A 15656-nucleotide genomic window follows, 5' to 3' on the forward strand; every position below is an offset into this window, starting at 1 on the left:
GTGTGTGTGTGTGTGTGTGAGTGTTCAGAGCACACTTCCTGTCTCTTCTGGCCTTCCCCTGCTTTACTGCACACACACATTCACACACACACACACACACACACACACACACACACACACCTGTTCTGCACTGTTACCCTCTGACAGATCACTGACATGCCGTCTCTAGGCCATCCTGCACTGTGTGTGTGTGTGTGTGTGTGTGTGTGTGTGTGTGTGTGTGTGTGTGTGTGTGTGTGTGTGTGTGAGAGTGTGTGTGTGGTCACAGACAACCCCCCCCTCAACTGTGTCAATCTGGCAATTGCCATTTCTCAAGGAGATACGGAAGGGAGGGCGAGGGCCTTGTTGTTAGTGTGTTTGTTGTCAGAGGGTTTATTAATAAAGATGACCTCAGCCAGAGCTGCTCACAGGGTGTGTGTGTGTGTGTGTGTGTGTGTGTGTGTGTGTGTGTTTCTATTTTCTCTCTTTGTGACTCTGGTCTAGTGAAATTATAAGCATTTTGAGAATAGAATAATAAAAAAAGAATAATTACATTTTTCTGTATTTATACATACATTTTCGATGCCTTCTCCTGTCTTTTCTCTTTCTCCTCTGTCATCTTGTGGCAACAGTCTGAGGCGGTTGCAGTCTGTCTGCTTGGACTCATAATGCATCTTTGCATGCATGCAGACTCATCTGTGTGTGTGTGTGTGTGTATGAGTGTGGTTGGGGATAATCTGTCTATAACTCCTTTGTGTCTCAGCGCGCATGGATGTGATTATGTGATTCATTATGTCGGGCTAAACAGGTTGAGTCCACTGTGTGCGTGTGTGCAGACGTCAGTCACCTGCTGTGTATGTTAGGAAGAACAGATGTCCTACAAGAATAGAAAGAAGAGTAATTTCCTTTAAAGTGCAAGGCATTTCTGTCTGTCATCACTCTGAGTATGACTTGGTTAATAGTTAAAGGTCCCATATTATGTTCATTTTCAGGATCATACTTTTTTTCATATTTGGGGTTTCTATTAGAACATGTCTACATGCTTTAATGTTCAAAAAAACTCATTACTTTTCTCATACTGTCTGTCTGAGTATACCTGTATTCATCCTTTGTCTGAAATGCTCTGCTTTGCGCCTGTCTCTTTAAGCTCCCCCTCCTGAAAAAGTCTCCTCTAATTGGTCAGCGTTTCTGGGTCTTTCTCATTCGAGCTCAAAGCGGCTCTACGCCATTGCAGCCGGGGAATTGATTGCAACGGCACTGCTGCCGCACTTTCTACCTATATAAAGTATGGTTGTGACATCACAATTGTGCGGAAGTCCTGGCGGCTCGTTTAAAGGCACAGTTTCTGAATACGGGATGTTATCATTTTCCTTGGATTGAGCGTTTTAATGCATTTACAGTATCTATAGCACCTCAACCTGCTTTATAATTAAAAAAAAGACCTGGAAATCTCACTTTTAACAATATGGTACTTTTAAAAGTCTTAAAAATCTGGCCATGGTTTGGTCGATCAGTGGTTTCATACTGTGATATCAAAGTGTGTCACTTGTGAACCGCTGCTGACCAAATTGGCTCTAACAAGCATAAAATAACTTTCAAAGTGAGACGGATGCTACCATTACAACACATCCCGTCCTGTTAAAAACTAGACCTTTTAAAACAGATGAGTTGTCATACACACTAGAGCTCCCTTATGACACCAAAACATGCAGCTGGTTGAGGTAGGCCACAGCATATTTGCATTTTTTTCTGTTGCTGTTGTGGCAGGATGGTTTGGGCAGGATTCAAACAGCATTTCCACTAAATGCTCAAGTTCAAAATGCAGTTTTCAAACACAAGCAGCACTTTAGAACTAGGGCAAACTTGACAAGTAAAACGAATATCATCTGCATGGCCTGATAATGTATCACTAGGTAGGAAGTGGGAAAATATGTGTGTCATTTTGGTAACGTAAACCCTTTAAAGATAGACTTAGAATTGGCAAAGTGAGGTTAGTTTGATAGACTGTATGTGGAGTCAGGTTAGGTTGAGGCAGACATTGTCAGAAGTGGGAGGTGATCTCATTTGTTTAGCTGTCGAGCTCCCCTTTGTATCGGTCCCCCAAGGCTGGAACTGGAGACTGAGTGGGACAGCCAAGCAATGGACCCCCAGGGGTCCTGGCAGTTACCATGGAGGGGGAGGGGGGGCCCTCCTTTTGCCCTCTGTCTGCCTCACCGCGATCAACACAGAGGCCATTAGGGACAGGGTGCTCCTGCAGCCTCGGAGAGCCACGTTAATGAGATAATGCATGGAGCTCATGCTGTTACTGTCACCTACGCACACAGACACGCACACACAAAGTGCAAGGGGGCAGATGCAAGAATGCACACGTGCACAAATTAAACTTGACAAACACATAACCCCCAGTGGAAATGAACCCACTCGCTCACACACACTCACAGGAGTAGTTGCATGAATTGATCCACGCTCACATGTATTACTCTTCAAACGTCCTCTCTGTCAATACTACTCCACCCATGTAGGAATGCCTGGCTATTTGCTATTTCAGCTGCGACTCCGGCCCTCAGCCGGCCGGTTACATTTTGTTGGACAGACGGCAGCAGCAGCGAGAGGAAAGCTAATGAAACAGTATATCCCTGCCTCTGGTTATTCCACAGAAGGAGAAAAAGAAAAAAAATATCACTCTCTCTTTGACCTTGAAGGAGTCCATAAGCACAGAGTATGCAGAGAACGGATGTTTGTGCACCTAGTTTACTTGTCTGGCAGGCGCTGTTGTTCGTTGGACCCACGCAAGTCCTGAAATGCTGCAAACTCCCCTATAGGGTTCAGACACTGAGTCACACCAGTTAGTCTTCTTTGGAGAGTTCAATCACATAAAATGTCAGGACCAATGCTGTGAACTTACAAAAAGAAGTATTCACGAATACTTTGAATGGATGCATGTATGAAAATAAAGGATTGAAGGCCATGGAACTAAGCCGTCAAAGCAAACAATATGTATTTGTGTAGGCATCAATGAGAAATGAATTGCCAAGAGAGCAAAACAGAGATGGGTGTCTGATTTTTCATCAAATATTCATCAAAGTTCGCCCAGATGTTCTCCGGTAGACCACGCTTTATTCCCCAGATGTGTTCAGCAAACTGGTCTTCATCAGGGTGCAGTTAACGCCTATACAGTTAATCAATCAATCGTGTGGCTTTGCAAGAGGAAACATAAATTACCTTAAAAACATGCAAGCAGAATCAACATTACAACCAACTTATTTATTTCTATTTTTCTTTCAAAGGATAATATTCAATTTCACCCATCGCTAGATAAAAATGGTTGAATCTCCATATTTCAGTACAAAATTACTATAATCTTTATTTAAACTTAACAACTGAAATGAGTATTTCAGTTCAAGGAAACCATATCTCAGCCCTCAATAGCTATATTTTTATTATTTTTATTTTTATAATTACTTATTTATTTGCTGCTCGGGGCATTTCCTTTACACGTCAGCAGACGCTGATCAACATTAGCACTCATTTGGAGTCGTGTTTCTGGCCACTTGACAACTATTATTCCAATATTCCCTCTCTTTGTAGCCCTGTTTTAGTCTCTGTGGTCTATCTTTAGCTGCTAAATGCTCCACTATGTTCTCAAAAGCTAGTTGCTTACTTTGTCTGTCTGCTGTTCGGTTACTGGGTAGGTAGCGTTTGTCAGAGTTTTTTGAGGCTGAAAAAAAGAGTTGATGAGAGCTGTAACAGTTGAACCAACACAGTCAAGTTGACAGCAGCACATTTTCAGCATTCACATCATCATCTGACATTTCACTAGATGGAAAAGTCGACTTGTGTTTTTTTGACAGCCATAAAGAGCTGAGCTGGTGAGAAAAGGCGAAATCTGGAGTGAAAGTGTAAAAGCCCTGTATGGAGCGTTGCAGGTTTGATCAGAGGGCGCCTCCGCCCGACGGATTTGTTTGGCTTTACTCCTTTATGAGACAAAAATTGGGATAAATCTCCTCACCACCCCTGGGCCTTGTTGTGAAAAGGCCAGAGCCCAAGCCAGTGCTTTACCATCACATCCTCCCACTTATGTAAACAGATGTCTCATACAACACACACACACACAGGCACGCACACACACACACACACACACACACATGCATGCACATATTGAGAACTCCCAATGCCTGCACTCACCCCACTAATGTATCAAGGCTTTCCTCTGCTCATGCACATACACCGTAGTACTCAAAAATACTGAATTCAGTTGAATGAACTCTCTGCCCTCGTATGGTGATTCCATCTCCTTTTAACTTTCAAAACAGATCAAAGCTTGCTGAGTATGTGCCTGCTGTGATATAAAGCGCTAAAAGTGCGTATGTTGTGTGGCTATTCATTGACAAATTGTGAGCATTTTCCCTCCTGTGTGTCTTCAGCTCACACACCAGGTGCTGCTCAGTATTTTGTGTCCGCGGTGGCTCCTCTGGTGTGTTCTGGCACAGTGAGAATAATAATCACAGCTCCTCAGCTCAAACCAATATCTGTTGCCAAAAGCACCCAACGCAGGCAAACACAGGAAATGAGTGGATAATAGTAGAAAGGTCCCTCTTCACTGAAAAAGAAAATCACAATCACAATCACTTTATCTGTCGACACAATGCAGAGGTTGCTTTTTTTTTCTTCTTTTTTGTCACGGTGTAGAGACAATAGGACATCAAACCCTCTCGTTCACACTGCCAAGAACGTGGTCGATGGGTTCTGACCGGCTGCGTTGCCAGAAGCTTTGATAGCATCTGTGCTGTGAGCTGCAGTTGCAAAGTTCGGAGCTGCCAAAGCATGTATTTTCCCCTGGTACTGGTAATGTTTCTGCAGTCATGAAATATAAATAGCAAAAAAAGTTTACGATCCATCTTAACAATGGGTGCAACCATTCTCCATTTCTTTTTTTCTGACACAGAGATGTAGGATCGTTGAAAGCTAATAAGCAACTCTTCATTAAAGGCAATCTGGCAACCCAAACGTTACTCTTATTAAACGCTTTAGTAAGTGCTTTTTTTGTTATTTATGAAGTTACAACTTGTAAAAGTGGTGCCAAAAATGAAAATATTGAGAGAATGACATCAACTATCTCTTGTTAAAATGTCAATATTAATCTTCAAAGCCACATATCTCTCAATAATCTCTATAAAAGGAATAGTAACACAGAGCAGACACGATATTTCACATACAGGACAAAGCATGAAGAAGACAAATGCTAACCCGTCAGCTGTATATCGGTCATTTCTATGGCACACTGAATAATCGATCCTTCAGTGGAATATGGATGGATGACTCCCACGAGGGATCTCAGTCGGAAAGGACTCTTCCGTGGCCCAGCGCTGATAATGGCCCCCAGCAAATGGCGGCCACCTCTAATTTTAGCTTGTAAATCACAACCCGCGAGTAATGGGCTGCACTTAGAGGGGTCAGAGTTTACGACCAAATCACTCGGGACGACAAAGACTGTGAAGTCAGGCTTTTGCAGCTCAGTGCTCTTTCTTTTTTAAAGGGGTGCGAGGGGGGGTGGTGTTGAAGGTGTGGGTGGGGTGATAAGGGGGTTTGCAGTTGGTGTACATTGCTCAAATCTAACTCTGACCTTGGCCAGATGTCCACCAAGATGGTGTGTGTGAGTGTGTGTGTGTGTGTGTGTGTGCTGTATATGTGTGTGTCGTCAGCCACGTTTTCGGAGAGTGCTCGGCTCTAATAGGGACTGGCAGGCATTTTGTTGGGCTTTATTGCCACATGCCTCTTCCAATCCTGCCGCTGATTAGAGCTGCCATTACTGGCACACACACACACACAGACAGACACACACGCGCGCACACTCTTACAAAGCCGACCCACACACTTTGGCACACGCTCAAAGCTCGGGTCTTTGCATGCCATTAGCATCCCATTGCGTTGTCTTGCGCATTGATCAAACGGAGCACGGAGTTGTGCTCTTCTCGCGGCAGATTGGAGGAAGTGACGGGTACATCGTCACTCCACTTTTATTCTGCTCATCAGGGTGCTGTCAGCTTAGACAATGTCAAATTTGGTGCAAAGCAATTTAAGGCCCGGGCTGTCACAATTGGGCCTGATAGGGAAGGCTCCTATAGTGGCAGCATGCAGGCAAACACGTCAACACACATTCAGGCATGGATACACACTCTGCCATGCTCACGTGTGTGTATACACAACACATCCACCCACATGTACACACACAAACACACACACACACAAACACACACACATATATATATATATTTACATGCAGGCGATTAGCTCAGAAAGCGCAGGTTTAACATGTTAGTCATTGCTGATTCATAAGTGGCTGGCTGGCTTCCACACAGCCACTCACTGTGCTGCCAGTCAAACACACAGGCAGCCAGCAGCTAGAGGTGTGTGTGTGTGTGTGTGTGTGTGTGTGTGTGTGTGTGTGTGTGTGTGTGTGTGTGTGTGTGTGTGTGTGTGTGTGTGTGTGTGTGTGTGTGTGTGCAGGTGTTCTCTTGAAATCCTGCTTGTTAACCAGACCCCTCTACTCCCCCTCTTCCTCCTTTTTGGCCTTGTGTGTGTGTCTGTGTGTGTGCTTTGGAAGTGTGTGTGTGTGTGTGTGTGTGTGTGTGTGTGTGTGTGTGTGTGTGTGTGTGTGTGTGTGTGTGTGTGTGTGTGTGTGTGTGTGTGTGGAGCCTTGCAGGCTTTTGGCTGCTATGTTCTCCTGGATGAGGCCAATGGAAAGCTGAGGTCTGGATGACTAACTTATTTAGGAAAAATCCACCAGAGATGGCCAGTATGCTGCTGTGCTGTCACATTGTCGTATGTGTGTGTGTGTGTGTGTGTGTGTGTGTGTGTGTGTGTGTGTGTGTGTGTGTGTGTTTGGGTTCATCAAGTCCTATAGGTAACGCAGTCAGTGGCCTCAGTAGCAGCAGTATATTTCATTTTGGAGAGATATTTTTTTCCTAACAGCCATTAAAGTTATTTTGCTGCTGTTAAAGCTTCAGCAGACACACCGCCAGTTCAGTCCCGGGTGGAGACACTCAACGAAGGGTTAAACACTCTACCAGAAGCAGTAAACACACATACATACAGACACTTGCGATCATATGGTGAGTTACTCACAACCGTAAGGTTCCTCATTTAGTCTAAATTCATTTTCCAGCACATTTAATTACACTAACTCAATTCTAAAAGGACCTGTCATCAAATGGAGTTTCAGTGTTTTACGTAACCCGCTTTTCATTTTCTTGCAACCTTTAAAAGAGGATTCATAGCGTATTCCCGTGCTCTATTCCTTCAGAAAAGCAAGTCAATGGCAGGTTTCATTATGTCACTGCCCAGTGACATTTCATGGGTTGAGTCAATGTTTCTACTTCTTCGGATAAATAAGCTATTTGAAAACATATTGGGGTGTCTCAAATATGGCAGTTTCAGTTGACATTTTGGAAAAACACTGATTTATTTTATTTTATTCATGTGAAAGGGGGTTGTGCCATTCACATACATTTACCCAAAAGTCTATATTAGAGATGTTTTCCAAAGATTTCAGATTTTTTTTTTTTTGTGAGTTAAGTCAAGGTTTGTGGGGTTTCTTGTGTTCAATCAACAAGTCGGATGAACGTCGTAGCTTTTCCAGTCGATATGTGCGCAGAGTGTAGCTGAGTTTCCAGTGTCTAGTTTATTGACAGCAGTGAATGAACTATGATGGTGTCAGTGTTTTTGGTGTTGCCTTTATATGCTCCCTCCATGTAACACTAGCTGGCCCATACATTACTGACAATATCTGCTTGGCCCTTGGCGCTCTCATCGTGATTAGTGAGCCATTGATGTTGACATGACACACACACACACACACACACTGTAAGACTTGGCAGTTAGTTATGTGATCTGCAGTCTGATCCAATGAATGCGAGCCTTAAGGTTTCAGGTGTGTGTGCAGATGTGTGTGGCTTTGTTAGAGTGTGTGTTTCATGTGTGTGTATTTAGACCCAAACAGCAATTCACACAGAAAATCAAGTAAATCTCTGCACGTCAAGTTCAACTTTGGTTCAACTTCTCACTTGATTTATTACCTCAGTAAACATTTTCATAATGAGTTTTTGGTCTAAATCGCAGTTTCAAGTCTTCTTCAATACAGCCTGATGTTCTTTTAGTAAATTATGGTCCCATTTATTTTAAAATAGATGAAAAGGCAGGGGATGCTTTAGGGGCGTGGCTACACACCAACCTGTCAGTCAGGACAGAGGCTTAGCGATGCTAACCATGGCACTGTGTACATTAAAATATCCGTGAACTTGTTTTTGGGTGTTGTCCGTGTTTTCATCCTAAACTTTGACCCTCTCACTGTGTGTTTTCACTTCATCAACGTTGATTGGAACATTTCGGTCGCCTTAAATTGTCTTGTTTAGCTTTCGGTAGCCCCTTGCCAACCAAAGGTAGCTAGGCAGCACTAGCGTTAGCTAGTAACTTAAGGGAAAGTCTGCCGATTTTCAACCAGCTCTTTGTATTGCCGTACATGCAAATGAACGGCGTCAGTACCTGGAGGCAGCCGCAAAACTCCGCCGGATGACTTGCTTCAGCTAAAATCTGTGACTTTCCCTCTTTATAGTTTAGCTTAGTGCAGCGCTATTGAAACTATACACAACACTGGCCTAGCCAAGTCATCCTCCCTAGCTTTGCCCTTTTATCCAAATATGGTGACAGCCAAAATTCAAACTCCCGGCTCCTAAACTGCAATGGGTGAGGTCTTTTCTCTGGCTCTCTATTGTGACTGACTAGGGCTAGCGTGTTCGTGGCTAGCTCGCCAGCTACAGTAGTTGACCAACTGCCTGTGTACATCTGAGTAGCCCAGTTGTTTGTAGTATGAGTGTGTGCAGACTGGCTGCCAGGTCTTCTCTGAGGGAGACATTAAAATGATTAAAACAGCCTTGCCAATCTCACATGGCCATACATGTGTGCACACACACACACACAAACATCCACCCCCGTCACTCATTCCTCCCCTCTTCTTCTTCTTCTCCTTTTCTCCTTTAGCCCAATGTGACCTTCATCTGAGTCAAGTGTCTTCATTCAGTATTCACGGCGACGAGAGAGGCGGGAAAAAACTGAATTGGATATTAAGAAGAAAGCTCACAGACACGCGAGGGAGGAGAAGAAAAACAAGTAAGAAAGTAAAAACAGAACAAAGGGTGGAGAAGAAAAACAGCAGCATCTTTTCTGCCTCCTCTGAAGCCGTCCTCAGCAAACAGCACGACTGGCAGAGGGGATGAGAGAGGAGAACAGAGGGAAGAAAGGAGGAGGAAAGGGTTGGCATGTAGAATGAGCGAAGAATCAAAAGAAATAAGAAAGTGAATATGAGAGGGGAAAGGAATACCAGGGAGGAGGGGGGAGGGTGGCATTTTTCAAAACAGGATGTGGAAATTACAGGCATTTTCAGGTACTCCTTGAAAGAAATTAGACTGGAGCGAGACAAAGAGAAAGTTGAGAGAGATGCATGAGCCGGGCGATAAGAAAAAAGCTGACAAAACATTGAATTTGAGATGGATATTGGATTTCAGATTTCAGGGCATTTTGTTAGGAAAAATGCTGAAGGTTATGAGTGTGAGAGTGTGGGGAGGTCACACTTTTTCCTCATTGTGTGTTAAGGCCCAGACACACCGACCAGACGGCCGACCGTCAGCAGAAAAGGCAGTTGGACTGATCACTCTCCCCGAGTTGGTCATAAAAGTGCCTCGGAACCAAATACCATAGACCATAATACGTCTCCATAACAGCAGGCGGCGCTAATCTAATCTAAACCGGCAGCTGATTGGATAAACGCGTCACGTGGGTCCGGTTTCTCCGGAAATTCAAATTCATGGCGGCTTGTTCAGAATACGATCTCATATTGTACTAAAATAGTTCACCGAAACGTGTTTCTGAAAACATTTTAAGCGAGAAATAGGCCGTGCAGTTGCTGAATCTGTCTTCATTTCAGCTCAACAAAGGTCAGTTTAAAAGATTTTCCTTTATTTGTCCGTGTTGACCCCCCCGGCCGGCCACTATCAGAGGCCCGGCTTTTAATTGACTTTTTATTTGAGGAATGACGGTAGTTAAAGTTTAGGTTTGCTAAAAAATTATTTCATGATTTGTGTTTGTTGCACTCAATCATCAGTTTCCACTTGATATCTATATTTTGTTTTAAAATTGGAAAAGTTTCAGCTTGTCCGGATGTCCGTAACACTGTGCTGCCGGGTTGAAGATGTGTGTGTGAAGCATCCACTTTTTGCTAACAAATACACCCAATACTTTTTATTTAATTTTTCTAAGTCTTTAGAAATATATTATATTATACATATACATATATTATATGAGTCTGGACAGACATGGATGTAAACTACAACAGGACTGTTGGTGGAGGGATACAACCGCGAGGTAGTTATTCTAGTTTACCATTATTTGACAATTAGCAATTTTAATTATGCCTTACATGCAAAAGTAAGTGTACTTGTTTTTTTTTAATATCAAGTCAGAATCTCAGCTCTTAGAGGGCTATTCCTCATAGATTCCTGGGTTGGAATCCATAACCAACACTCCATTTTGCTCACTTTCTTTCTAAAAACTAAGCCTTAGTCATAGTAGGATGCTGGATATCACCATGTGTGATGTGTATGTGTGAGAGCATGTTTCTAGTATGTGGCCATCTCGTGTACAAAGTGTGTGATGAAGGGTTCTCTAATCAATCAGCTGTCTGTTTGATCGAGCGCCTGGGAGCTCCGGTAGACTTTAGTGAATTGCCTCTGATAAAAAAAGTAATTTGTATCCCAACTTCCACACACAGACTACAGAGACGCATAGGCCGAGAGCGATGCACTTAAACACACATACACCGTGACGAAAACATCAACCAAGCCGCACACACACACACACACACACACACACGCACACACACACACACACACAAACACACACACACATAAACACAGAGGCGTAAAAAAATAGCCTCAGGCAATATTGTTCTATTCCTCGATCCATATTTTCTCTGCAAGTGTGTGTTTCTCTCTTACACACACTGTCACAATGCACTTATCCCTCGTTCTATCTAATAATCCTGGATGTCTCTCTCTCTCTCTCTCTCTCTCTCTCTCTCTCTGTCTCTCTCTCTGTCTCTCTCTCTCTCGCTCTCTCTCTCTCTATATATATATATATATATATATATATATATATATATATATAATATCTGTGTGTCTATCTTTGTGAGGATATTGGTTGCTGATCATAAATAGCTTTTCTCTGACAGGGTGCCATCACGGACACCAAGAGCTTGGGGGAGAAGTAGAAAGGGGGGACATTACAATGAAAAGAGGGAGATGAAGAGAGCGATAGAGGGAGGAAGCGGAAGAGGAAGGAGATGGAAATGCAAGAAAGATGGAGGTGGAGGTTATGTGCATCAAGGCTTCGTGACAGGTGTCAGGTATCCACAGATGAATGTTCCGCACATATAACACAACAAGCTGCTGCTGTGAATTCTCAAACAGCAGCCGAGACCTTTAGACACGTCAGCTGCAGAGAGAGAGAGAGACAGGCTTTTATTCCTAATCTTGCTTTTTTGGGGGGGGTATATTCTAGTCTAGTCAAGTCAATTTATTTATAGAGCACATTTAAAACCAACCTAGGCGGAACAAAATTGCTGTACAAAGTTATATTATGTTATAAAAACAAAAGAAGACAATAAAAATAGAGACACAATGAACATCATACAAACAACACCCTTCTATACAAATGTCCCTAAACTAAATCATACGCCAAAGATTAAAAATGTGTTTTAGGATGAGGCTTAAAGATCCCGGCAGTAGAGGAGGACCTAATATGAATAGGAAGTTTGTTCCAAAGTCTCGGGGCCACAACGGAGAAGGCACGATCACCCTTTGTTTTCATCCGTTTAATTGCTGTTTAATCTTGCTTTTTTTGGAGTATATTCTATTATATTTTATTAAACACTTAAAATTTATTATACACAACTCCCTGTCTCCCTGCAGTCATTTTCATATTAAAACACTTACATTGAGGGTGTGATTTGCCTCGGGGGATGCGTGAAGTTTCCCCCTTTCTGGTCTACATATCCCTGCCTCTGCTGAATTATTTTTATCCCCGGTGGGAACAAAATGTATCCCCCCCACCCCCCACCCCAAAGTGATCATCTACTTCACCAATAGACAATTGGCTATTACTTAAAATAGAAGTATTTTAAACTAAGTAAAGCACTGTAACGTGAACAGTGCCATAGAACGGTAAAATCCAAGTGGCAGTTGCTGGTTATATTTAGCCGCTACAGAGCTCCGGGACGCCGGCTACCAGCAACAGTTGTTTAGCCGCCAATAGGTGACTGTGAGCCAGCTACAGGCACCGCCAGATGACGGTCCTTTCAGGATGTGGTAGTGGAGTTAAGCCAGAAAAGGTGAGCATCATACGCCGATGACAGTTACGTTTAGGCACCAAAATGACTAGCTAAGTTTAGGAAAGGGATTATGGGGGGGGGCGCATTTTATCAGAATACAGCATAGAAAATCTGCTTAGAAATATAGCGAATATTAGGATAGCACAATGTAATTCTGCTAAATAAAACATCACATTCATTTTTTTTTTTCACTTTTTAAACAAATTGTATATCCAAATACAAAACACATTTTCTATAGGTTCAGTCTGCAAATTTTTTTTTTTTATAAACAATTCCAGTTCTGGTTCCATGGTATCAGAATTTTGCATAGTCATCATGGAAACCTTAATTGGTCATGTGACAAGGGCTGGGGAGATTGACAGAGCAGGCAGCCAAGTGACAGTACTCTGATCCTATGGAAATCACAATTGTCAGATTGAAAGCACTCTAGCCCAATGGATTGGGGGGTGGGGGGTGCCCCTGCACACACAGGCACACACACATACACACACAGGCACCCCTCCGTCAGATTTGATGAGGTGTGTGAGCCGGCTGCATTCCTCCGTCCTCCCTCTCCGAGAGCAGCAGTCTATTTCTCTGCATCGATCCCAGCTTATCTTCCCGTAAACCTGGACCCTTTTTTTTCTCCCACCTGCTCGCGTCGCCACCTCCTACCCTCCTACCCTCCTACCCTCCTCTCCTTCCTCTTCATTGCTATTGATCAGCCTGCGTGTTCAACAAAGCAGAGAGCAGCCAGTGGTTAATGTAGAGCCGGGCTGGAGGAGCTCTGCTCGCCGTTCGCGGATCCTCTTTCCCTCCTAATGGTCCAAATCAGACTCTAATAGACCCTGGGTTAGAGCAGCGAGGCCCATCACTCTCTTCTCACTCCTCTCACCTTTCACTTCTCCTCTCTTTCTCTTCAACAAATATCTGTCTGCACTGTATGTCTGCCAGGCGCATTTTTAGCTGATGGGCGTTGATTTCGCTAACTGATCCGATAGCTGTCGTCGGCAGATTTCTTTTTTTTCATACATTTATTCATCCAAGGAAAGATTCGCTTCTGCTGAGTATGCACGCGCTTCGGCAATGTCCTGCTTTGCATTTTTTATCTATTTTCTTTACAGTAATGCACACATTAATTCCATGGAGCTGCCCAGTACAACCACAGTCTGCTAATTTTGGCTACTGGGAACTGCCCAGCACCAGAAGCACAATTATTTCATTGTGTGTCCAGACTTCTCTTAGTCACTGAGCACATTAAATCTAGCTCGGTTGCCTTGCTCAAGGGCACTTTCTTTGTGAGTAGTTTTTGAGTCAGGGAAAAATTGTCTCTGGCTGTTTTCCTTTTACAGCTTTTGCTTCCCTTCCAGGAAATCGAATGGCATATGAATGAAAAGTAAAACAGCAATGTAAAAAGAATAAAAGTGCAAGCGCATAATTTGTAATGGCCAGTCATCAAATGCCTCCAGAGGCTTAAAGCTAATGCTCTCCCCTTCAATATTCAATAGTGTTGAAGTGAGTGTAAAACACACTGGATGCTCATTGAACTCTTCCTGCTTCATGTTGGTGTTCAGGTCAACCAGCAGCAGTGAACACAACACAGCTGTGTGCATGTGCCATTCTCTTTTGGTATCCTTTTAACCACCGGTGCTCATGTAAGGGAATACAATTCACAAAAAGGAAGAAGAATTTTGACCAAGAAAGTCATACAAAATCATTTCCAGGTACTCATGGTTGGTTACAAAAAGTGATAAAAAGGCCTTTAATAAACAGGGCAAGACATTAAAAATACACCAAAGAACCTCTTTTGGGCATTGTCATTTAAACAAAAAACCTAGGACTGAAAAACAGAACCAAGGCATTGCCATGGAAACTAAGGTATAACTATAAAAAAAGACGTGAGGTCAAAATCCTCGTTGAGGCCAGGGAAACTGGTGCCCTTGAGGCCAGGGACCCAGCATGCTTCTCTTTGTTTTTAGGTGTAGGATTTTATCCCCACCCCTGGCATCAAATCTGATGACCTCAAAACTTGGCACTTTCAAAGTTGTATCACTCCCATGTTTAACTTCAATGTAGTGTTTGGCCATAGGATAATTCAGATTCCCAGTACGAATAGCGTACCTATGTTCGGAGAGCGATTATTGTCATTGTCGATTAATCTGTCAATTTATGTTTTGATAAATCGATAGTTCTTCTAAGTCTATAAAATGTCAGAAAATGGTGAAATATGTCGATCAGTGTTTCCCAAAGCCCAAGATGACGTGCTCAAATGTCTTGTTTTGTCCACCGCTCAAAGATGTTAAAGTTGACTGTCACAGAGGAGTGAGGAAACACACATATTCACATTTAAGAAGCTGGAATCGTAGAATTTTGACTTTTTTCTTTAAAAAAATTACTCCAACCAATTAATCAACTATCGAAATAGTTGCCGATTAATTCGGTAGTTGACAACTAATCGATTAGTCTTCTCCTGATGCTGTTTGCTGTTTATTACCTTAACCTTATAGGATTATAAATATACATTTATTATTTTAAAATGAGGGATAATTATAGTATCCCCTCATGAGGGGAAATAATAATCCCTCATTGCACTGGAAACTTGTGTCGACACATAATTACAGCAGTTGCGTTAGGTCAAAGTTGAAACAGGAAGTCGGCCTGTAAAACTGTGATGTTTCTTGCCTCATTTGACTTCTTTTTAGTGACGTCACTGTGTTCCCAGATTTGAGCAACTAAAGCCGCCTACACATGCCCTGTTCTCCTATGAGGAGAGCGGTGGAAACAACTTGGAGGAGGCGTTGCCTTTGGCGTGGCGCACCGCTCGAAATTGCCTCTAAGCGCTGCGCTCAAAGTTCATTCATAATTTCAACATTGACCTTGTTGCCACTGACCTACCAAAGCACAGCCAAAGCCAGAATCAATGATGACTTTTACCTGCGCTGCGCTTTGCCTCCGGGACTGCAATATGCTCTGTACACCGCCTCGCCTCGTTTTTTCTATGATCGTGAGTAGGCGGCTTAACTTGATGAGTACAATGTCACTATTAGCATGGATGGCCATATCTACAAAAAATAGGACATGGTTAATGATGATGATGATCAGAAAGCAGTTCAGGTCTAGTTTTAATCATTCTATCTGAACAAGCTTGACACCGTCTGTCCCTGAGCTCATGAATCCCACAGCAGAGTCTGAGATACACAACTTCCAAAGAGCATGAACACATAGTGAGAGAAACTTTAAATTCAGATGAATCTAAATG

General features: G+C 43.0%; 1 protein-coding gene across 2 annotated transcripts in view; it reads left to right on the forward strand.

Annotated features, from left to right (window-relative positions):
- The window catches only part of sema4c (sema domain, immunoglobulin domain (Ig), transmembrane domain (TM) and short cytoplasmic domain, (semaphorin) 4C), a 128980-nt gene that overhangs the window by 24820 nt on the left and 88504 nt on the right, over positions 1 to 15656 (forward strand). The window contains exon 2 of one of the 2 annotated variants that reach the window (XM_039803237.1): positions 9016 to 9144. The exons of the other annotated variant lie outside the window; for it this stretch is intronic. The gene's annotated coding sequence lies outside the window, so the exon portion shown is untranslated. The remainder of the gene's footprint in view (positions 1 to 9015; positions 9145 to 15656) is intronic. 2 annotated transcript variants of the gene reach the window in all.

Source organism: Perca fluviatilis, chromosome 6 (assembly GCF_010015445.1).
Source record: "Perca fluviatilis chromosome 6, GENO_Pfluv_1.0, whole genome shotgun sequence".
NCBI lineage: Eukaryota > Metazoa > Chordata > Actinopteri > Perciformes > Percidae > Perca > Perca fluviatilis.